Consider the following 23,082-nt stretch of genomic DNA (forward strand, 5'->3'; position numbering starts at 1 on the left):
AGGGACCTCCAAGATCTTCGAGTCCAACCCATGTCCTAACACCTTAACTAGACTATGGCACCAAGTGCCATGTCCAGTCTTTTTTTAAACACATCCAGAGATGGTGACTCCACCACCTCCCTGGGTAGACCATTCCAGTACTTTATTATTCTTTCCATGAAAAACTTTTTCCTAATATCCAACCTATACCTTCCTTGACACAGCTTGAGACAGTGTCTTCTTGTTCTGTCAGTTGCTGCCTGGTGGTAGAGACCAACCCCCGCCTGTCTACAACCTCCTTTCAGGAACTTGTAGAGAGCGATAAGGTCACCTCTAAGTCTCCTTTTCTCCAGGCTAAACAATCCCAGTTCCCTCAATCGTTCCTCATAGGGCTTGTGTTCCAAGCCCCTCTGGACACCCTCAAGCATCTCAATGTCCTTACTAAACTGAGGGGCCCAGAACTGGACACAGTACTCAAGATGTGGCCTTACCAGTGCCGAGTACAGGGGAAGAATGACCTCCCTGCTCCTGCTGGCCACATCATTCCTAATGAAGGCCAGGGTGCCATTGGCCTTCTTGGCCACTAAGGCACACTGCTGGCTCATATTCAGTTGGCTGTCGACCAGCACCTCCAGGACCCTTTCCGCCCGGACACTGTCCAGCCACACTGTCCCCAGCTTGTAACACTGTTGGGGATTTTTGTGGCCGTAATGCAGAACTTGGCACTTAGACTTACTAAACTTCATCCTGTTGGACTCTGCCCATCCATCCAATCAATCCAAGTCTCTCTGCAGAGCCCTCCTTCCTTCCAATAGATTGACACAAGCTCCCAGCTTAGTGTCATCTGCAAATTTACTAATGAAAGACTCAATCCCTCATCCATGTCATCAATAAAAATACTGAACAGAACTGGTCCCAGTACCGATCCCTGAGGGACACCACTGGTGACTGGCTGCCAGCTGGATGCAGCACCATTCACCACCACTCTCTGGCCCTGGCAATCCAGCCAGTTCCTGACCCAGCAAAGAGTGCTCCTGTCTAAGCCATGGGCTACCAGCTTTTCCAGGAGTGTGGTATGGGAGACAATGTCAAAGGCCTTGCTGATGTCCCAATAGACAATGTCCACAGCCTTTCCTGCATCTACCAGGCGGGTCACCTGGTCATGAAAGGAGATCACATTGGTGAGGCATGACCTATCCTTCATAAACCCATGCTGGCTGGGTCTGATGCCCTGGCCATCCTGTAAGTGCTGCGTGATAGCACTCAGTATAAACTGTTCCATTACCTTACCTGGTACTGAGATCAGGCTAACTGGTCTGTAATTACCAGGATCCTCCTTCCTACCCTTTTTGTAAACAGGTGTCACATTAGCCAGCTTCCGATCATCTGGAACCTTGCCAGTGAGCCACAACTCTTGGTGAGTGATAGAGAGTGGTTTTGCAAGCTCATCTGCATTTGCAAGCTCCCTCATCACCCTGGGATGGATCCCATCTGGTCCCATTGATTTATGAATATCCAAGTGTCTCAGCAGTTCTCTGACTGCCTCTTCTTGGATAACAAGAGGACCATTCTGCTCTCTGACACCATCTATCAACCCCTGAGGGCAGCTGTCTAGAGGACAAGCCGTCTTCTCACTAAAGGCTGAGGCAAAGAAGACATTAAGCACTTCTGCCTTCTCCTCATCTTTAGTTACCTGCCTCATCCAATAAGGAACAAAGGTCGGTCTTACCCTTCCTTTTACCATTAATATATTTGTAAAAGCTTTTTTTATTACTTTTGACAGAAGTTGCCAATTTAAATTCGAACTGAGCTTTGGCCTCCCTAATTTTTTTTCTACATGGCAGCCCCCTTAAACACTTCCTGAGAAACCCGACCCATCTTCAAAAGATGATACATCATCTTTTTATTTCTAAGTTCCTTCAAAACCTCGTTGCTCATCCAGGCTGGACGTTTGCCTCATCAACTCATCTTTCAGCACACAGGGACAGTCTGTTCCTGTGCCCTCAAGATCTCTGTTTTGAAGCATGCCCATCTCTCCTGAACTCCTTTGTTTTCAAGGGCTGTTTCCCAAGGAATGCTCTGAATAAGTCTCTTAAACAGGCCAAAGTCTGCCCTCTGGAAGTCCAATGTAAAGGTCTTATTGATATTCCTCCTGTTTTCACCAATTATTGAGAATTCTATAATTTCATGATCACTGTGCCCCAAGCGGCCTCCAACCTCCACATCACCCACCAGTCCATCTCTATTTGTGAACAACAGGTCTAACATAGTCCCTCCCCTGGTCGGTTCACCCACCAGTTGCGACAAAAAGTTATCCTCCACACACTCTAAAAACTTTCTCGACTGCCTTTTTTCTGCTGTATGAAGTTCCTAGCATATGTCTGGTAGGTTGAAGTCGCCTACAAGAACAAGGGCTGATGATCCTGAAACATTCTCCAGTTGCTTATAGAATAAGTTGTCTACCTCTTCATCCTGGTTGGGTGGACGATAACAGACCCCCAGTAGGATGTCAGCCTTGTTGGCCTTCCCCTTAATTCTTACCCATAAACATTCAACTTCATCATCATTAGTGTCAATATCTATGACATCCAAAACCTCCCTAATATAAAGGGCCACCCCTCCACCTATTCTCACTTTTCTGTCTCTTCTGAAGAGTTTGTAGCCATCCAGTGCAGTGCTCCACCTATTTGACTCATCCCACCATGTTTCCATGATGGCAATTACATCATAGCTTTGTTGTAATACCACAGTCTCCAGCTCTTCTTGTTTGTTACCCATGCTGCGTGCATTAGTATATATGCACCTCAGCTGGGCTACTGATTTCACCCCTAACTCAGGCTTGCCACCCTTAGGCCTGCTTCCAGATAGCCCTGCTTCATCTCCTCCCCCCTTCAAACCTAGTTTAAAGCCCTCTCAACGAGTTCTGCCAGTTCATGAGCTAAAATTCTTCTGCCCTTAACAGAGAGATGCAGCCCATCCAGTTCCAGCAGGCCAGGTGCTGTAAGGGTTGCTTCATGGTCAAAGAACCTGAATTTCTGCTGGTGACACCAACCCTGGAGCCACTTGTTGATAATGTGGGCTTTCCTACTCCTTTCACTGTATTTTTCTGCCACCAGAGGGACTGAGGAAAAAACTACTTGCGCTCCCACCCTATCAATCCCCTGACCCAGTGCCCTAAAGTCCCTTTTCATTGCTCTGACACTCCTCTTTTCAGTCTCATCACTGCCAGCCTGGAATATCAGCAATGGGTAATAGTCAGAGGGCTGAATCAGCCCAGAAAGTCTCTCAGTGATATCCCATACCCAGCCCCCAGGGAGGCAGCAGACCTCCCTGTGGGTTGGGTCTGGTCGGCATATGGGACCCTCTGTTCCCCTCAGAAGCGAGTCCCCTACTATGACTACCCTTCTTTTCTTTTTAATGTTAGAGGTGGTGATTCATCCTGCAGATGAAACATAACTGGGAGGCTCACTGGGTAGATAATTTTCTTCTAAATGATCTGGCTCACCCTCTAAATCCAGAGTCTCACACCTATTCTGAAGTGGTACTTGGGTTGGTGATGAGGGTCATAAAGAATTTCCATTATTACCTCCCTGAACAGGGACACATTTCCACTTCCCTTCATCTACCAGCTTCCTTCCTATTACCTGGCAATAGGAGGCATGGGAGTCTTCTGACTCCTGGTGGGCCTCCCTCAAGGATGTAAGGGTGGAGCTCCACCAATCTATTTCCCTTTCACTATCCCTAATACTCCTTAGTCTTTCAACTTCTCCCCTAAGCTCAGCCACTAGCAAAAGGAGGTTATTTAGTTGTTCACATCTCAGGCAAGCTTCTTCTGCTATGGCCCCAGGAACTACTGATAGGCTCAAACACTCTGCACAGGAAGGGGTCTGTACAGACCCCTTTTTTGGAGGGCTCGATTTGGTTACGCACACTTGTACAAACTACAGTTTTTGATCTCATTGTCTTTAACAAAGACAACAATCTGACCTTACTCGCCAAAAACCTGCAACTCTGCCAGCTTGCCCTGCCTGCGCGAACTGCTGCGCAAACTGCTGTGCCACGTCCCTGTTTGCCTTCTCCTGTTTGTCATGCTCCGGGTTGCCGCGCTTCCTCGAGGCTTCTTATAGGCTGTCCTCGGCCTCACCGGCAGAGGAAGCCCTGCCCTTGCCTGTGTGACTCACAAAGTGATGGTGAAAGTGAGGCACTTGCAAAATTTTGCTGAGGTTCAACAGAACTCTGAATTAGCTATTTTCTAGCTTTCTCAGCAACTTTTAACTGCTTTTTGTCCATTTTCAAAAACTATTTATAATTCCTACAATTACCATTTATACAGTACTCATATCTTCCTGGTAATTGTACCCTCCTTTTTTGACAGCAATCACCTTTTATGCCCAGATCCTTGCTGTTTCAGTTTTAATTTTCTACATCCTACCTTTCTTTCATCATAGTTGTTTTTATGATTGCCCTGAGTCATGAAACTTGAGATCCATGATCCTTGCATTAAGTATTTTGACAGAATTTGTCAAATCACATTTATTCTAGTATTTCCTTTCCCCTATGATGAAGGACTAAGCAAATAAAAGTAAAGAAGAAATAATGATTCAGATGTGAAAATATTTGTGACTGCTAATGGGTAATAACTTGAATCCAGTCTATGACACACTCCCCCTTAACATCCACTTTCCCCTGAAATCTTTCTTCTAATAATCCTCAGTAGTTTAGAGTGGGTAGTAAGAGAGGAACTCTTACTAATGGGTAATAACTTGAATCCAGTCTATGACACACTCCCCCTTAACATCCACTTTCCCCTGAAATCTTTCTTCTAATAATCCTCAGTAGTTTAGAGTGGGTAGTAAGAGAGGAACCAGCTAAATATCAATAAGTTATGTGTACCATATTCAGTTCTGAAATTTTAGACATTCTGTCATTTAAGTTATTTTGCTGCTGCCAAGGACATTCAGGAGGTAGGATGGAATGGCAGGCACAGATGGGGTCACATAAACAATTTTAAAACATTAGGAGAAACAATCATGGATGGTAACTTATCTACAGTTTCATTGTTGAAGTATGTTTCTTATATACTGAGCTAAATTCTCACAATGAGTGATATGAGGTCCACGTGACTTGACAGAGAAAATGTGTAGCAACAGAGTATGCAACATTCTTTTAAAGCAACTATTGATAAAACCTCGTTCTCATGGGTATTACCACCTGATCAGGCTTCTTTGTTGCAAGACTGGAGACCAGCAGCTAACTGCTAAGATGAAAACACCCTCTCTGTATTCTTTACCTTGGTATTGCATGATACCTGATATTGTCGGAGCTTCTTCAAGCAGAAAACAAGGACAGTCTTTATAAAAAAGGGTTCTAGAATAATTTCAGAGGTAGCAGGAACAGCCACTGAGCTATTTGTCAGTTTTAATGGTAATGACTATATTCCTTTTGGAACTCTAAGGGCACGAAGGCACGTATTGTCAAAAAAGGTCAGATACTGAGCTTATGGCACAAACCTCATTACAGTTATTTGCAAAGTGTCATCCTTGAAATTACAATGCAAAATTAAGCTTATTAAGACCTGTTAATATGATTACAACTTGTGCCCAGATAATGGAATAGCAAACTCCTGGTTCTTAGGAGACCCACATCCCATACAGATGTAAAAAGTGGCAAATTTCTTTATTCTTGTGTTTTTAGACATAGAAAACTCCAGTCTTTCCACACATCTTTTTTCATTGAGTGTTCTGTAGAGTTTATCAGCTGGATATTGGTGGGGGGAGTTGGAAGGGAATGGGAAATAGAAATAAAAGGATAGTGTGTCAGTTGAGAAATCTGGGAAGGTAAATTATATAAGCTATATTCTGCAGATTCTTTTTCCATTTGTGAAAGAAGTTGTTTCTATTCTGTACTTTTTCATTACTCATAGTGTACCATAAAGCTCTTCCTTTCTCAATTTGTGATCTCATTTTTTTCTCATATTTCCTTGTGATGCCTTTTCCTGGTCTTAAAATCAAGAATTGAACACGGTTAGAAGGGGAAAAGGGATTTTACCTTTGTATTTATTTTAAGGATCCTTAGGTGCACCACATCCAGGTGGAGCATGCTGAAATGCACACCGCAGTGCACACACACGATAGATCAGGTATAACATTATAGCTCTTACTATTTAGCATATCTACCAGAGATTCCCCAATGAGAGGCTCAAGTGAGCCCCGCTCCCTGAGGAGCCTTCCCCCTGGAGGCTTCTATCTTAGTTTACAAAATGTGTTCCAGAGAGGACCTTGGTGTCTGGAGCACACTGGCCCCTAATTATGAGGCTTCTAAGATGTTTAGTCTCCTAGCTTGAAAAATAAGTCCAAGAATGTAGGCTAAAAACCACTAAGAATACAGAAGCTATAAAAAGGTATATAAAAGGGGTATGAAAGAAAAGGCAAAAAATCATCATGGCATCACTTGAGGCACAGATTTGGTCCAGGCTTTTATATGCATCAGAAGTTCCAAATCACTCTCTGGTGCCCTCTGCCTAGCCACCTTTCTGCCTACAGATTCTAGAATTTGAAATTTTATGTGCTAGTGCCAGCTAGACTTGTGCTTTTCAAACTTTCTACAATATTTCCAGGTAGATACCTGCAGAGACTTATGTAAAGCACTTAAACATTCATTTTTTTTACTTTATCAGGACACTCAGTTGTCCTGAGTTCAACCTGGGTAGTGAGAGAATGGAAAATAGGGTTATATACTGCTCGTCTGTGTTTCTGCCACAGCACTGGGAATATATAAGCAGAGAGTTGAAAACAAGTTCAAATGAGCGAAAATTCGGATTAAGTGCTGACTGCCCACTTTTCACATACACAAAAAGATTTGCACTTATTGTAAAAGTGTTGCATCATATGGAATGTCTGATGACCTTGCAAAGCATAATTTAGTTAGAAGTTAAATTTGGGACTACTGGTTTTCACTATAGAGATGTAGGCAGTTGGACTGTGCTGTGTCCATTCCAAAAAATGATACTAGACATGAGTCTGGGCCTCACATGTTTTTAGAACTTGACGAGGGGACTAGTATATAAATTATTAATCTAAGAGGTTAATAACTTATTTAAACCTCAAAGTTTGAATGTGGAAAATACTTTATGAAAACGGCTCTCATCAAGGCTCTTATAAGGGTCCATAAATCACATTAGAAATTAAAGGAAAAACCAAACCAATCAAGTAATAGTGGACAGATAAATCCTTACTAATATCGACTAACAGGACTATTGTATATTCATCTCAACGATGTTGGAACAGTTTATTCATTGATTTTTCAAAATAACTCTAAGACACATAGGTATGTGGATGGGCAGGGAAGTGTTGCAAATTCTTAACAATTTCAGACACAATTTCTGTGGCTACGTAGTCCTTTAATTTTGAGCATATAAGGAATGGGGAACAGCTGGCAAAACATAACTGGTTGTTTAGTGCCTATGCTTTAATATTTTATGTACTTCTGAAGTGCTGCTATTTCTAACAGGAAGCATTGGGTCCGGTTTCTTGTTTACCTCTGCACTGCACAGAGAAGTCTGATGGAACTCTGAGCAGGAAAGAAGCATTCCTGTTTTTATCAGCTGAAGCTGTGGGAGTAATCGTTATTGCAGAAAATCTGTAGTGTGTAATGAATTAGATATGGATATGTTTCTGTTAAATGTGTTTATCTGTGTTTCCTTTTTTATTTTTGGCTTTTTATAAAGATCAGTGTCTTTAAAGATTGCATTATAGGCAACTCACTATATGATGCAGCAGTTATATCAAATTTAGTGTGGAAGTAAAAAAAAAATATTAAATATTAAATTGTCTTTCTGAAACTGAATTTTTTTTGGGCTTTAGCATGTAAATTAGAAGGAGGGTAGCAATAGGACTGAGTAACAGATGCTTATAGACCCTGACTGGTTTAACTGAAATAGATTTAAAAATAAAGGCATTGAAGAAAAGTAAATCTCTTAAAATATTTTTAAAACTTCATTAGAAGTGGCCTTTTAGGTACACACATACTTTCCTGAAAATTTAAAAAAAATGAGTCGTGGCTAAAATGCAATTTCTTAATTAACTGGAGTTAAATTCAAAACTGCTATTTAATGTCATGTAAGTTAACTGATATGTAGTATAATCAGGGAAAAGTTGTGGGTGGAAGGCACTTTTCCTTCAATGCTCAGTAACCAAATTCTGAAGATTCCAATGCGACATGGTTAAGGGCAGGCAAAACTGATTCTGAAGTCTGTGTTCATACTGGGTTCACTCGGCATAAAGGGCATTGTTCAGATATTGTTTGACCAATGAGATCACTTTGTTAGTTCAGGATTTAAGTAAGGAAAATTGGCCTGAAATATATAAAATCTTGTGTTACGGTGTTTCTCCGTGGTATTTGCATTTTTATGAAGTCATGTAGTATTTTGAAGCATCTTAATAAAGGATGTATATTATCTTTCCTAAGCTCCAATTCTGCATGTGGTAGAACAGAGCATTTAGAGTGTCATGGACTTCTTCATGTTGTGTAGCCAGCAATAAGGGGCCTTGAGCCCTGTTTCTTTCTTAGCAGTTATGTGTGGCCACTGAGTTCCTGGGCAAAACATCCTTATGAAATTTTCATTGATGAGAAGAGTTGTGGTTTTATTTTCAGCATGGTGTGAATGAATTTAGCTGCATGAGTCCTATTAATGTTAATAAGTGTTGTGCATCTAAATGACTGTGCATTTTACTGAACATTTGCCTCTTGGTGTGTTTAGAGTAGAACAGGATATATTTGAAAGCATCCTTCCTTGAAATAACCTGAAAATCTTGTGAATATGGGGGTAATGGGAAGGCATTCAGAACTACAAATCAAAAAAGAACTGGAAGGAACCACAGGGAAAAAAAAACCAAACCAAAACAAAACAACCAAACCCAAAAGAGATATAAAGCAGATCAAACAGCTGCAAAGTCAAACAGAACATGTTGGGAGTAAACAAGGATGTTAAAACCTTAGCAAACCAGAATACAGAGGAATCACAAAACTGCATTTAATAGAGGTCACTATTAAACTAAATCATTGTGTATCAAATCACCTCCTAAAATCCAGAAATCTCTTCTGTAGATGGTGATAGTTGTGAATCATGGTATGTAGAAATTTATGGAGGTACTTCTTTAACCCCAAAGTAGGGGTGAAAGGACAAAATAGGACATCAGATTGATTCTCTTGACTTTTCATATAGGGAAGTCTAAAATTATACTTTTTTTTTCTTGACACTGCGTTTGACTGTGTCATCCTGTTGTAATGCTCACAACTGATGCATTATACAACCTTGCATTATAGGCTTGCAAGAACCTGATCTCTCAGTAAACTGACATGTCTGATCTCTGTGACCTGTGGGGAAAGAGATGGAGAAAGAGGAAAGCATGCTATCTTTATTTCCTTCCATTTTCAGAGTGGGGTGATGTTGTTGATCATTGCCCAAGATGGAGTAGCACATTCTGTAGCATAGGCCACGTTTTGACCTGGCAGAACTGAACAAGCAGAAGGGCTGCCAGTTACAAGCAGAAGCAAGGTTGCCAGAAAGTTTATGGGAACAATTTTCTCAACTAGGTTAACATTTAAAAAAGCCACATATTGTACTAATTTTCTGTGAGAAACTGTGTATGCAAGAATATAATCAGAATGGTTTGATGCATAAAACCCCTCCTTCATTAATATTTGATAACTAGTATTCCAAGAAAAAAAAAAGATTAATTTTGTTGAACATGCTGAAATACTCCTAAAGAAATAAATTTTTAAGTAAGTGGTGAATTACTGTATGCTGTTGTGGTATTTATTGTTTTGCTGCTAATCAAAGCTGCTCTGTAACAATATTTACGCTACAATGGATCTCCAGTATTGCTGTAGTGCTGCCCCACATTTTGTTTAGCACTTTCTTTATAATAGAAAAAAACAGCCCAGAAAGTTCTTAGTGAGCTGTATGAGTTTGAATTAATCTATTTGACATTTTCAGTTTGCAGCTCAAGAAAACTGCCTTGGGATCTCATTAAGAAGTTGTGAAAATTGCTTTATCATATGTCTTTTGTTTCTGGTAGATGAACACTATCAAAATTTTGATTCTCCACTTTAGATCTATTCTTCCTCTTCCTTCCTCCCTTGCCATCTATATACTTGTATTTATAGGTGAGTGAAGCTGCAGTGGCAGAAAGAGATATCTCATAATTGAAAATAACTACACACCTTTGTGGTTTACAAGGTGGAGTTTGGTACTTCAAAGAGCAGTGACTATGTTACACACTGTTTTCTGCAAATGTACTAGAGTGGTGATCTAGCTGCTTCACAGCTGGGATGGGGAAAGCTTTGGTTCTGACTTGTTTGATCTCCATTGTGGCTTTGCTTCAGAGTTTTACATAAAAGATACAGCATTAGTCTGTGGACAAATTTAAACAAAATGCATCAAAAAGTTAAAGGTGTCTCGGTTTGAGACAAGTTTGGGGGCAAAACAATCTGGAATGAACGTCTTCCCCAAAGACAGGTTTTCGGCACTCCCTCCCTCAATGATGCGAAAAGAATTTCTTGTATGAAAGTGAAAAAAACTACTTCTTTAAAAAACAAAGCACCAGCAGGGCACAGGAAAAATGAATAACTGTTAGAATATTAAACCTCCTCGATGCAGAGAAAGCTGGTGTATTCAGAGTTCTTTTCTGTAGCTGGCTTGGCCCCTCGCGAGGTCTGAGGCTGGGATGCGGCATCCCCGCAGCCCTCCTGCTGGTCCACAGGGTCTGATCATCTGGTTCTCGGATCACAGCTAGGCCAAACAGTTCCAGAAGAGGAAGAAGGAGTTCTGGAGGATTTAGGTATGCAGTCCTGGGAAAATTTCTTGCTGACAGGCTGGCTAAAAGCAGGAAGGAGCTCCCTTGGCTCTGCAGTGGTGAGAGCGCGGAGGAGTGTGTGAGTCCTTGAATACAAACCGTGCTGAAGAATTCACCCAGCTTCTCTCCCCCCTCTCCTAGACCCAGCTTAAAGCTATGGGACCCACTTCTGGGCATAAAGCAGATGATAGGGAAATACAGTATTATCATAAAATCACCCCAAGAGAAGTGGTAATAAGTTATTGAGGAGATTTGAGTGAATATTGTTTCTGCAAAGATTGATTTATCCTGGAAAAATATCAGGCTAGAATTTTCAAACATTCCAGACTTAGTGAAATTGCGTAATTTTTTTTTTCTACTTCTTAAGACTCTTAAGCATTTTTTGTATAGAAAAGAAGCAATAGCTTTCCTATCTTAGTGTTTTGTCTCTATAAGTTCAATAAAGGTTTTTCTGAAGAATGTAATATATCCATTATAACCCCTATTGTTCAATGCATCTATATAGGGGGTTAAATTTCCTCCAGAAAAACCCAGTCATTATTTTATACACTGAAGCATGTAGATTGATTGTCATTTTAATTTTATTCTAGCTGACTTAGTCTAACTGTATATGCTATTTTTATTCATGAATGTTAAGTCATTTTTGTATCTTATGATTTTCAGTAATATCTGGAGGTATCAAGCACCACAAATTAATTATATGGTATATTGTCATAACCCACAATTTATGCATTTTAAATGTGTAGCCTTTTCTAACAGAGTGCATGGATAATCCCCGACAGCAACTAAGTTCTGTGCAGCTGGTCTTACTCCTCTCTCCTCCAGCCCTGGTCAGATGAGGAGAAGAATCAGGAAAAGCTAAAGCCGGGGGGTTGAAATAAAAACAACTTAATAATTGAAATAAAGTAAAATATTATAATAATAACAGAAACAATATATATTTATAATTTATATAGTTTTTGTTAAATAATAAAAATTTATTATTTTCCTTAATAAAGGGAAAGAGAGAGGAATAAACCTCAAGAGAAAAAAGTGATGCATAATAGAGCTGTTCACCATGCACTAACCGATGCCCAACTGGTCCCCACATATGTTTTGGTTAAGACTCTACAATATTTACAAATGCCAAATACTATCAGATGTTTTCAGAAAACATATTTCTGTGACATGCTAATTGTTGATAGTTCTAAAAAATTGTTGATAGTTCTAAAAAATTGTGGGGTCCAATGAACAGATACTTAACCAGCACGAATAGTACAAAGAGTGAACAGCTCAAAAACTACCTACAAATTTAGCTATTTATGCATAGAAAATACAGCTAGCACCTGTGAATAATAGGTAAATATAAAGAAAATTAAGATGTCATTAATTGTTCTGCATCTTCTAATATGAAAGGTATAGTCAGAACACATAGTAATCAAAATCTTAAATACTATTATTCATTCCAGAAACTTAAATTTCAGAGCAATGTTGATATAACTGGAATGCTCAGAAAACCACATCTTGTGTCCAATAAAAACAATGCAAATTTAATTTATCAAATGATTACAACTAGATGTTGATAGACCTATTCCAGACAAATTTATATTATACACAAATATTTTTGAATGTCAGTATCTTCAGATATACTCAGCAGTTCTGTACACAAGAAGCTAACTAGGACATTTTGTGTGAAATCATGTGTTCAGATCTGGTGAAATTCTGGCAATTTCAAGGCCTTCTTTATCTCTTCTATCACAATATAGAAGTAAAATCAAATTATCAACCTCAGAATAGAATACATTTGCATAGGTCAGCAGCCACAATGGAAGAAATGTCAAATTAAAGATTTTCAAAACTAAACACTGTGTTTATGTTTGTCAATTACAAATTACTGTGGTTTAAATAGAGTCCAATGCCACTGCAGGCTGAGGAGATAGGATAAGAATCCTGTTTTAAGAATCTCTTATCCTTGTCAGATAAATCAGACATCCCTTTCATCCATAGTAACAGGTAACAAAATTCTAAGAAAATTAAATATTCATAAATTCTGGTGAAGTAGCAAGAAGCCTATAGCATCAAAAAATCATAGAACCCATAATTGCATTTGATCTCAAGCTATGATTTTAGACTAGGTGAAATGAGGCTACTTACTGAATATCCACAGAGACAGTATATGACTAGAAATGGTGGAACTACTATCAGTTCTCCCACTTTCCTACAGCTTTCTAGACTTGTATTATTCTCTACTTACTTTGTTTACACAGAATCTAAAAAGAAGATTTTGGATTTCTTCTGCCCATTATGCTCTCTGAATCTGAGAAACATCACATTCAATTGTCTATGGTCTCTCAAACAGCCCTTGGAGGCCTGATCAAATGCATGCTGCTTGGAAAATGCAGTGAGCACCACAAGGCAGTCCTGCCTTCCTGCAAGTGTGCCTGAGGGCATTATTACTGCTGCAGCCTCCTGCAGACTGAAAGCCTTGAGGCAACACCTCTTGTGTCTCTCTTCTAGTTTTGCACCACCTATGAAGAAGGGGCAGTCAATAACTAACTCATGTAAGCACAAGTTAACTATTGGGAGACAGCAATGTTAGTTCAGACAGCAGATGTTAATTACAAAGCCTGAGAAGCCGAATTCACCCTAATCTTGTCAAGATAGAGGGGACAAGGATCATCTCAGAGATTGCTGAATCATCCCTCAAAGGACTACGCATGCCCAGGGAGAAAGGTGAAAAGTTCACTGCGAGGATGACTACTGGCCTTCATCAGAAAGACCCCCGAGGAAGAGGAGAGGCCTTCCTCAGCGCGACCACCAGGACACACAGCGCATGCGTGGCCCATATGCTAATGACTTCCGAGAAATAATTTGTATAACCACACCTGTCCCAAGGAATGTGATGAATATTCATAATTTAACCCTTAATACTGTGTTGTAGAGAGCACCAGGTGTGTGTGTTTGGAGGAGCGATCCCCACACACCCGGCGCGCCGAATAAAGCAAATACCCGCTTCTCTGACTCTGTCTCTGAAGTGTCTCCTGGCGCGGTTGAGGCACGATTCATCTGGCACCCCGAGATGGGACCCTCTCTGCCCGGCTGCTGGATCCAGGGGTAAGCAGACCTCCCAGTCGCGACCCTGAATTTTCAGGGGGAGCTCAGCTGTCCCTTGGCTCACGGCGGGGGCAGACAAGGACCATCTGCACCAAATTAAGGTATTTGCTATTCCTTTTAAACACAAAATACCTGCAGGTCCAGGGTTCGAGTCCCTGAGGGTGGGTTGAAAGTCCCGAGGAAGACTGGGTCTCCCAAAATTAGTCCTGGGCAAGAGGAAAAGTACTTTTAAGGGTTGGACCCCCAGGGTTGGACCCCACTGTGAAAAGTACTTTTAAGGGGGTTGGACCCCCCCGGGGTTGGACCCCACTGCAAAAGGTACCTTCAAGGGGTTGGACCCCGCTGTTATGCGATATTGTACGGCTATTTGCGTACGGCTATTTGCGTTTTGTCTGTTGCTATTGTGCTGCTGTGTGAGTGAGAGTGGATGAGACGCGCTGTCAAGGTGCGAAGCGAGTGAGGGGCTCTATCTGCGGTTCCGTACCCCGGCGACGGGCTCGGCCAGAGAAAAGCGAAGCGTTTGGCAAAGAGTGAATGAGGATAAATCATATAAACCATTGGTTTGGAATTCAACCTTACTGTCCGAAGCGGGGGGGGCAGATTTTAGAGGAGAAAGATTTTAGCTATTGAATTGAAAACATCCAGACCCCCAACACCTTTCTAATGTAGCTCCATCTGATTTCCCTTTTGAAATCCCGTGTTTAGTGTATGAAAGCAGTTGTGAAGCTTTTATTTCTGTGCATGTATTAATTGTGAGAGAAAGTGGTATTGTACTTCTACTAGATGGAGTGGGTGGTGTCCAAGCTGCCAGAGGAGAGAGCTTGGTATCAGACTAGAAAGAGCAAGAATAAAAAAAAATGAAAGTGCAGATAATGTTAGAGTAAGGGGACAGTGGCAGAGAATAGTGAGAAATTTGAGAGAAACCGGTTAGAAAAGTACAGCAAGTGTATATGTATGTAAGAAGAGATGAGGAAAAGGCAAAAGTGATGGCAAAGGTGATGGCAGAAGTTGTAAGAATTGCGGACGTGATTAACAGGTTTGGGTGTGCAGAGCTGTAAGGCTCCTGTTATGTGGTGCTTGTGCAGAGCTGAAAGGCTCCTGTTTGGCGGGGACCCGTGCCCCTGTGCCTTTCGTGTTTTGTTGTGAAAAGCCAAAATTGGCAGGTTTCAGACCTGAGGCAAATCCGGAGCTCCTATCTTGTGGGGAACCCCGCCACCAGTCTGTGGTTTATTGTGCAAAACTAGAATTGGCAGATTCTAATCCTGCAGCCAATTCTGCAGCTGCTGCCTTGTGGGAATGGTGGTGTCCCTGTGCAGGCCCAGGTATTTGTCATGCAGCCTTGTCTGTGGGGGCTGTAGAGAAACCTATGGAGAAAATGTTTTGCTATTCTTCCGTGGTTAATTTGTTAATCACCTCTCTACTCCTGGGGTGGACTTGGTAATAAAATAAAAAAAAAAAAAAAAAAAAAAAAAAAAAAAAAGGGGTTTTAGGCAGTAGCATTGCTTGCTGCCAAACTTGATCTTGTCCAAAGGGAAAATCACTAGAACAAAGGGAGCAAACTGATAAGGCAAACTGCTCCAGGGCGAAAAGCAGAAGCCTACTAAAACCCTGAAGAAAAAAAAAAAAAAAAAAAAAAAAAGGGCAATCTAAATGCCTGATTCACAGACTGCAACTCTTGCAAAACTTTTAGAAGCAGTCTCACTCCCTCCACTGAAGAATCAGTTGGAAGAAACCCCACCGAAAACCTGTGGGAGACAACAAAAGTGGTGCAACAGGCACTTCATAGAATAAATACTAAAACTCCACTTGAATAAGTTAATGCAATTAAACTCTTGTTTCACTTAGACATATTTTTCATTTTTTTGGGGGGGGGGGGAAGTTTGTTTCTTTTCTCTTCTCTAGGAATGTCAAATGTCCCAACATCAAAGATAAAGAAAGCAGTTTGAGAGCAAGGAAACTGCAAGCAGCAAAATCACACCTAAATGTGATAACCATTGCTCCACTGTCACTTTGTGTTAGCCCCAAAAAGTTTCACTATTTTTTTAATAATCAGCCTAGTGGGCCAAATTTTCACTTTCCTTCTATAGGAATCTACCAACTCATGAAATGGAGCTGTGTGAAAACCAATGAAATGTAAAGTGTCACCATAATTGCTCGCATTGTCAGTTGGTTAATGTTTGTAATTTGTTTGTGTTTTCATTACAAGTGACTTGGTGAGAGATCAAATAGAAGTTAACGCATTCTACATATTCTTGAGTTTAATTTTTGTCTAACTTGTTTTGTCTTTTTACTGAAAAATGGTGTAGTTAAAGTCTTATAGATGTATAATTTGTCTCAACCAATATTATCCTGAGAGTTGGTATAAGAATTTATACATATTTGAAATCCTACAAATATGGACTAACCTTCCCGGTTCTGCCTCAGAAGGCTTCAAAATTATTATAATATAGCTAAATTTTTTAGATTTTCTAATTAGTCAATTAAAGAATCTTGACAAAATACAAGCAAATGCTACATGAGAAATGATTGAATCCCCCTTCCTAAACCAAGGGGGATACAGAAAAGCCTTCTACCAGCTCTCAAACTAAAGTGCTGTTCAATCTCAAGCCATATGTCTTAAGAGGATGTTTTCACTTTTCCTCACCCCTCCTATTTATAGCACATTCTGCAATCTCAGTTGTAGGTGCAGAATGGGATGAAGACAAAAAAAAGGAACAACCAAAAACAACAACAACAACAAACTAGGTTTGAAAGAGAATTCATTTCATTTTTAATCCCACCAAAATAAAGCCACAGTTTGTAGTTTGTGTCAAGATTAAATGACAAGAGTGCTATAATCTGTCTCCTGGAAAACAGAGCATAGCCCTAATGTAAAGATATGTTTGCATGAGAATATTTTGTATGAAAATGTTTTGTGTGTTAGTTTTGTATCATAAAAACTAATCCTTCATAATGTATAGAATTATATAGCAGAGTAAGAATATTATTATAACAAAAACTGTATAAAAAGGCTATAACCAAAGAAGCCTCCTGAAGATACCTGACTAAGACTTTAAAGTGTAAGTTAAACCACTAAGATTAGATAAAGGAAAGAGAAATACCCATAAATAGTAAAATAACAAATCAAGTGATCCCATTAGTAGGAGATATTGAAATTCCAGAGATCAAAACAGGCTCCCTCAGTGATTATTGAACTACTGGAAGGGGCACAACCAGTGTCAATTAAACAATATACACTAAGGCATGAAACATGAGTAAGAATAGAACCAATAATTACTACATTTATTAATCAGAGGTTGTTGAGAGAGTGTAGACCTTCCTGCAATACCCCAGTTCTACCAGTACAGAAGCCAAATGAAAGTTATTGATTAGTTCAGGACCTGAGGACACTTTACTCACAAAATTACAAAGTGACTGAGTGTGGTTTTCAGTTTTAGATTTAAAAGATGCTCTCTTTTGTCTGCCATTAGCTGAAAGCAGTCAGGAAATTTTTGCCTTTGAATGGGAAAACCCCAGAACAGGGAGAAAAAGTCAGCTCACATGGACTGTATTGCCACAAGGATTCAAAAATAGCCCCACAATATTTGGAAGTCAATTAGCCAAGGAACTGGAAGCCTGGACACTGCCACTTGGAGAAGGTACACTCCTGCAGTACGTCGATGATCTACTGATAGCAACAAGGACCTGTGAAGACTGCAAGAACTAGACTGTAAGTCTTTTAAATTTTCTGGGACTAAGTGGGTATAGAGTCTCCCCTGAAAAGGCTCAGCTAGTCCTGCAGAAAGTTACATATCTGGGGTATGAACTGGCAGGAGGGGAGAGAGCCTTGGGAGACAACAGGAAAGAGGCAATTTGTCAACTGCCCAGGCCAACCACAACCAAAGAACTAAGAACCTTTCTGGGAATGACAGGATGGTGTAGATTATGGATCTACGACTATGGACTCATTGTAAAACCTTTATACCAACTCCTAAAAGAGACTGGGGGAACTCACCTATGCTGGACACCAGAGACTAATAATGCATTTGTAACCCTGAAACGTGAGTTAATGCAAGCTCCAGCACTGGGCATACCAGATGTCACTAAACCTTTTCTGTTGTTCTCACATGAGAGACAAGGACACTTGGGACTTTTGGCACAGAAGCTGGGACCCTACAAAAGGCCGGTGGCTTATTTCTCCAAGCAGCTGGATGTGGTCAGCCAAGGATGGCCCCCCTGCCTGCGTGCAGTGGCAGCTGTGATCCTGAACATAGAAGAAGCTCGCAAGTTCACACTGGGCCAGCAGATAAGTGTTTTTGTCTCTCACACAGTGTCAGCAGTGCTCACACAGAAAGGAAATCACTGGTTAACCCCATCTCGCTTTCTCAAATACCAGGCTGTCCTGGCAGAATCGGAGGATGTGAGTATCCAGGTAACTAACATTTTAAACCCAGCAGCTTACCTCCAGGACAAGGCTACTGAGGAGCCTGTACAGCATGACTGCATTGAAACCATGGAGGCAGTTTACTCCAGCTGCCCAGACCTAAAGGACTCTCCGCTAGAAAATGCAGACAGCTGGTTCACTGATGGGAGCAGTTATATCAAGAATGGTGAGCAGCTCGCTGGGTATACAATTACAACCACAGACACTGTCATTGAGGCAAAACCATTACATGTGGGGACATCAGCTCAAAAGGCTGAAATAACAGCCCTAACTCGAGCCTTGGTGTTGGCCAAAAGAAAGCCTATCAACATTTGGACTGATTCAAGGTATGCTTTTGGGGTGGTACACACTCACGGGGCTATCTAGAAAGAAAGAGGTTTATTAACCTCACAGAAGAAAGAAATCAAGCATGCTACTGAAATCATGCAGTTACTGGAAGCAGTGGTAAAACCTTCAAAAGTGGCTATAATGCATTGTAGGGGACACTCCCAGGGTAACACTATCCCTGAACTGAGAAATGCTATGGCAGACAAAACAGCAAAAGCAGTGGCCAGTAGAGTTCAGATCCAAGCCCTAACTCTAATTATGATTTAAATTAGATAAAAAAAAAAAAAAATTATTAGCACAGATGGGTGGGCTAAGATAAAAAGGTCTCATAGTCATATCCAGAAAACTGTTAAAATTATTTATCCAAAGTGAACATTGCATCAAATCACTTTAGATGACACTTCTTGAAGGCTTAAAGAGGTATGAGACAAACTTACATCATGGTTACCCAACTTATCCTGGCTTAAACAATTGTTTGTAATAGCTATTTGTGTTATTGCATTCTTACTTATTGTTTGTATTAGTAGTTACTGTTGTATGATATTATGTACTTGGAATTGTGATGCTTATGCTCAATATAAACAAGTATAAACTTAGAAATAAGATAGAGAAGGGTTCTTACTTTAAAGACATACAAGATTTGTAAAGAATTACAAATAACCAAAGAAAAGGGGGGATTGAAGAAGGGGCAGTCAATAACTAACTCATGTAAGCACAAGTTAACTATTGGGAGACAGCAATGTTAGTTCAGACAGAAGATGTTAATTACAAAACCTGAGAAGCCGAATTCACCCTAATCTTGTCAAGATAGAGGGGACAAGGATCATCTCAGAGATTGCTAAATCATCCCTCAAAGGACTACGCATGCTCAGGGAGAAAGGTGAAAAGTTCACTGCGAGGATGACTACTGGCCTTCATCAGAAAGACCCCCGAGGAAGAGGAGAGGCCTTCCTCAGCGCGACCACCAGGACACACAGCGCATGCGTGGCCCATATGCTAATGACTTCCGAGAAATAATTTGTTTAACCACACCTGTCCCAAGGAATGTGATGAATATTCATAATTTAACCCTTAATACTGTGTTGTAGAGAGCACCAGGTGTGTGTGTTTGGAGGAGCGATCCCCACACACCCGGCGCGCCGAATAAAGCAAATACCCACTTCTGTGACTCTGTCTCTGAAGTGTCTCCTGGCCCGGTTGCGGCACGATTCACCTACAGTAATCCTAATTTAGCTCTTAATTAGCTAATTGTAGTGGTTATCTCAAAAAGCAAACTGGAATTTAAACACACAGAAATTTGTGTGTGGGAACAGACCAGGGGTTTTTTTACTGGTGGCTTGTAGCAGACGTGATAGAGAAAAACACCTGAGGACACAAATTTTGTTCACTAGCATTATAGTCTCTGGAGAATAACTACCCTGATTGCTAATTGGTTTTATAGTACAAAAAGCAGTTAAATGCTGCTGCTACTGAGATGGATTCAGTGCTGAAATGAAGATGAGACATTTTCTCTGATATTTTCATCTTGTTCAAGCAAAAAAGGAGAAGTAAAACAGCAAAAAAAAGGGAAACTGTTCTTTTCTCTACAAATCCTTATTAAAGCCCAGGTCCTTTCCATGAATTATAAATAAACTACTGGAGAAGAAAACTTGAGAAAGTTTATGGCTGAATCAATGGAAGTTACAGTCATACTGAAAACTGTATCAATATATAGAGAAATATCAGTGATCAGAATTGCAATCTAGTAAGCCATAAGAATGTCTTTATCTGAAGTCTTCAGTTTCTTTGACTTTGAAGTGCAAATTTCTAATTTGCATGAAAAATTCAGTGATAATTGAATTTAAAATGCATTGTCATTACTGACATTCTCATTCAGAACTCCAGAAGTCCTAATCTGCAGAAGTTGTCTTACTGGATGAACTTCTTGACGAACTCCTCATGAAGTTTTTCTGCTTTTCCTATCCTCAAATGTGACCCAAGTGTCTTGCTAAAACAATCGCAGAAGAAATATTGATATTTGTTATCAATAATTTGTTAATTGTATTATAAGGATCTTTACATGTGTTTTTTTAACAAAGGAAGACAGCGATGTCCACAGACCTCTGTTGCTGCCTGTTCTGAGCTTCCCCTCCCCCTCCCAAAGACACTTGCTCCTGTCATGTGCTCCGACCTCCTTTGTTCTAAGTGCGGGCAAAACCAAATGTAACTCAAACTCTTTAGCAGCAGTGTCTGTCCGGTCACCACGGGTCCGCCCCAGTCCTCCCCTTTCCCCTTCTCCAAATAAAAGATGGTCGAGGGAGGCGCCGCCCCCTTTGTCAGCTCAGCTATCTTCCTGTGAACATCTCTGATTGTCTGTCTCATTTTGAAAGCTTCTAACTGCAGGAAATTGAGCAAGCAGGGAGCTATATTTCTCCCTCTTTGCTTCTGCTGATGGTATTTGCTTTGCAGCTGATACAGGTACCGATTTTAGAGCTACTAAAGTGCTAGGTTGCCCGTGCTACCTCTCTAGGCTGCTCGAGGCTTTCTAAGGCATTGAAATACAAGCGCTAGCCGGTATAAAGCTGAAAAGATACCTTCCACAGACCTCCTCAAATATCTTCACCTTTCTGTATTTCTTTCTTAAAGCTGTACAGGCTGAATGGTTTTTACATGTGTGGATCTTCTCTAGATGAAGCACAATCACTTACAAGTGGTGGTGGTTTGTTTTGTCAAATTGTGCTGTTTTCTGGTGTGTGAGAAAACTCCTTCAGTCAAAAATTCCAGTAGTGTAATATTGTGCCAGATTCTCCCAAGTCTGCCTAAGCCTTTAACTTTGAAAATAATGTTGTTCCATCAGGTTCTTACTCATCAGCATCACCTATGTAGAGGATTTAATTATTTATTATTTTAAATTAATTTTCTGTTATGCTAAATATCTACATGACCCCTTATAGTTTGTCTGCCAAGAGTAGTGCCTCAGATTTCTGCTTTCTGAAATCGACAAAAAATGTTCCTAAGCATAAATAGTCATTAGCAAATGACCAAATCCATAATAAAAGCTACAGAGGGATAAGTATAAAAAGGATCATACATTCACCAGTTTGCTGTTATTATTTTGTCTCCTGTTCTGTTGAAAAACCAGATGCTTTTTTAAGCCCATAAGACTTTAAGATGCATGAAATTGTGTCTATGAGAAGAAAATTTCTATTTTTTTATTATCTTCCCTTTCTTCATGCATGTTATTTCTTAATTGACTTTTTAAAACTTCCTGATTACTGTTCTGTATTTCTGCATTTGCTGGCTCACTATGAAACACAGTCCTTATTCATGGACAGATGGGAAAGTACTTTTTATGATAATAGTGGGGTTTTTTCACTCACCATTTCTCAGATTTGTATAGATTACTTTAAAATTCTTCCTAGATGTGCTTCTGGATAAAAACATAATATTCCACATGATTCTGGAAAAGATTTTTAGATTTATGACTTTTCTAATTTTACAATAATGAAACTTGTATTTTCTTGTGGAGTTCATCCTGTGCCTTCTTAAATAGAATGCATTAAATACAGTTAAATAGATGCACTAAAACCTTTTTTTTTCAGTTAACATTGGCATAATCTCTTTTTGCTATGGCTTCATTAGTTTGCTTAATTTGCATGTGTGGAAGCAAATTTTAAGAAAGATCACTCTTGTCATATTGAGTAACCATTTGGATGTAGCAAACATTTACTAGAAATTATCTTCCTGTTCAGGGACATCATGGGGTCTAGTTATCATTTAAATGTTATGCAAGTCTTCGAAATTAGACTTAAGTCATGCAAATGTTTTGTGCATTAGGGTGAATTCCTACGTTTTGAATGTATATCTGGAACTAGTGCCTCCTTTAACCACATTAAGCGGAAACTAAGGATTCAAGCTTCAATCTACCAAATATATCTGTAAGCCTCCAGGTTTCCCCAGATTTGTGGAGCCTTATGAATGGCTAAGGACCAAATTGTAGCAGTTGATCAATTTGATTAATGCATTTGGACACTCTGTCTGGTGAGAATGAGTGGAGTCTCTCCTTAGGGTTTAAAAGAGAGCCTTGACCTTTGCATGCACAGAAGTAACACTGACGTCAGCACAAAAAAAAAAAAAAAAAAAAGAAGAGATCTTCTAGGCTGAAGTCACTGACTAGTGTCTGTCCAGAAGGCAAATTACAATGAAACATGATACACAGAGGAATTAAAATAGCTGTTAATTTTAGCTCTCTACAGGTTCTAGTTATGAGAAAGAACTTAATTACTTCAACAGAATTACAGGCTAGAAAAGAACAGCTGTTTTTCCTGACTGTTGGGATTCAGAATGCAACTTTTATAATGTTAGAGTAGAACATTAGGGAATTAGAAGAGAAGGCTAAAAAAATAAGGGCTATATGGTGATTAG

The sequence above is a fragment of the Aphelocoma coerulescens genome, assembly GCF_041296385.1.
Source record: "Aphelocoma coerulescens isolate FSJ_1873_10779 chromosome Z unlocalized genomic scaffold, UR_Acoe_1.0 ChrZ, whole genome shotgun sequence".
In the NCBI taxonomy this organism is placed as follows: Eukaryota; Metazoa; Chordata; class Aves; order Passeriformes; family Corvidae; genus Aphelocoma; species Aphelocoma coerulescens.